We start from the raw sequence: 2713 nt of genomic DNA, 5'->3' as shown, positions 1-2713 counted from the left end.
CCTTTCACCTAAACATCTCTTAACTTGTATATAATATGCATTGAAAATCTAAAAAGGAACAAGTTAGGCCCAATTTAAAAATAGAGACAATCCAAGGCAATGAGAATCTAGGTAAACTTTAGGTCAGGTTTAATCAATGAATCAAAGACAAGAAACTCATTGGGGATAATGTTGAAGATTAGTGCCTGCTAGGATTAAAACAAGAAAAAGGGAAAATAATGCAAAATTGCAAGCTTGCAATTTAAGCTTTGGGATGCAAGCATAGCGGTCTAGGGAGACATTGTTTCACACTTTCTCCTTTTCTTTTCTTCTCTCTCTAACTTCAAACTAATTCAAATAGATCTTTCACTATATTCATAAAAACTTCCTATTATTTTTGTAACCCTTTTGGGCATCTCAACGACATGGGGAGTGTATGAATCACCATAAACGCAAATTCTTGTTAGTTCTGTGTAGTGCTCAAAAATGATCATATAATTTTATTGATATATATAATGGGAATGTATGAATTATTGTAGCTTTTTAGGCACTAACTTTTCTTATTATTATTATATATATTGTTTATAATTCATTTGATTTGTTTAGATACCACCTTTACTAAAACGGTAGTAATATTTAATTATTTTATTATTTTTTATTATATACAATACTACTAATGCTTCTATTTTTATATTTGATATAATTTTATAGCTTGAATATTTGCATGTTAAGAAAGTCTACACCTAACAATATGAACCTAGAACAAAATAAGGTGAAAATTACAAGATTATGGTCTCAATTCAAAGAAAAGGTGATGGAAAATGTTCTCGTCCTTGCGAAAAATGCAAGGGCTTATAGAGTCAAAGAAATCTAACCACAATAGCTCAGAGACATTGTAGGCAACATGATCACATTGAAGGGGGGGAATTTTCATCCTTTGGTGAATGTAGATTTTGAACTCATGGAACATGGAGGTGTAAATATCGAAGTAGAAGGTAATAATGCCATGGAAGAAGATGAGCTTGAGCCAAAGAACACAATTGAATATGTTGTCACTGTCACAACTGATAATATGCCACATAACAAAATTGAAAAAGATGTTACTTGCACAACTAATGAAGATGATGAAGATGATGATAGTTTCACATCTAATGATGATGGTGAAGAGAACCTTTATATATCTATAATTGAAAAGGAATACAAGACCCTATACCAAGGCTCCCAAATAACACTTATCTCTATTGTATTGCTACTCATAAACTTCAAGGTTGTGAATGGTATATCCAATACAAAAATATCACATATGCTAAGGTATAATTTCATTTTTATCATATTCTATGTTAGCGTACTTCTTTATATTATTATTTATTTTTCCATACACTGATAGGAGAGTGTTTTTTACCACCATCAAACATTATAACTTGCTCTTACGAAGAATTATTGGCCATTATGAAAGATATTAGAATGGAGTATCAAAAAATACATGCATGTCCCAATGATAATATTATATATCATAGAAAAACATGAACTTGTAACACAATGCACTAATTGTAACATTAGTAGATATCAATCTAATCAAATAACCAAAAAGGCATCTCGTAAGGTTCTTTGGTACATTTCTATTATTCCATATTTGAAACGATTATTCATGTGCACTAGCTTGGCACAATTTCAGGATTATCATGCATGCAATGGAAGTCAAGATGGATTTATGTGAATGCCTACGAATGGTTGTACATTTAAGGACATAAAAGATAGGTGATTAGTATATAAAGAAGAACCTTGCAATCTAAAGCTTTCATTGGTAGTAGACGGTATCAATCCATTTGGAGAGATGAGATCTATTTACTTGGTCTAGCATGTTTTTATTATTAACGATAACATACCTCCTTGATTTTTTGTAAAGAGGGAGTCATCTAAATTAAATTATAAACACAATATCAAAATGGCCATAATAATTATGTTTTATTTATGTTCATTCAAATAGGTAAGTACCAAGTGAAAAATATGAATGTATATATTGAGCCCTTCATTGATGAGTTGTTGGAGTTATGGAATAGGGTTACTATGTATGACATTTGTAGACCAATTGGTGAAAGAAAATTTCAATTCCATGCAATGGTTGTATGGACAATACATGTTGCCCCTGGACTAACACATTTTGTGGTATGTAAAATTATAACACATATCTTTTGTATGTAATAGTGATAACACATTTTCGTTGAATTTTTAAGTTGCATGTGATAATTATAAATATGATTCTTCTAGTACACATGGCATCAAATTATGCACAATCTTATAGGTCTTCAAACAAAGGAAAAATTTGCATGTCCAATTTATGGTCCAAAGATGAAATCTCATCATTCAAAAAGTTTAAGAAAGTAGGTGTTTGATGAGCATAGACACTTTCTTCACAAAAATCATAAGTATCAAATTACCAAAAAATGTATTTTCAATGGGAAAGAAGAGACAATATCAACACCATGAATAATGAAACTTGAAATGTGGAAGGTGGAATACACTAGAATGAATTATCAATATAATGTCATTCCATCTGATGCAAGTTTTTCTATGAAATTAAAATCTGGATACTTTCTTTTGTTTAGTAATGATATAATTGATGTTTTTGAATCTCGTCAAAGTATTGATGAGAAACTTCCAAAAGGACTTAAAAGATATCCTAGACAATTTAGTAGTTTGTGATACTATGAGCACTTCCTAATCGTACATTTTT

The sequence above is a fragment of the Cupressus sempervirens genome, chromosome 9, assembly GCF_028749045.1.
Source record: "Cupressus sempervirens isolate cs-2001-9-10 chromosome 9, ASM2874904v1, whole genome shotgun sequence".
NCBI lineage: Eukaryota > Viridiplantae > Streptophyta > Pinopsida > Cupressales > Cupressaceae > Cupressus > Cupressus sempervirens.
This window is presented reverse-complemented; position numbering follows the sequence as displayed.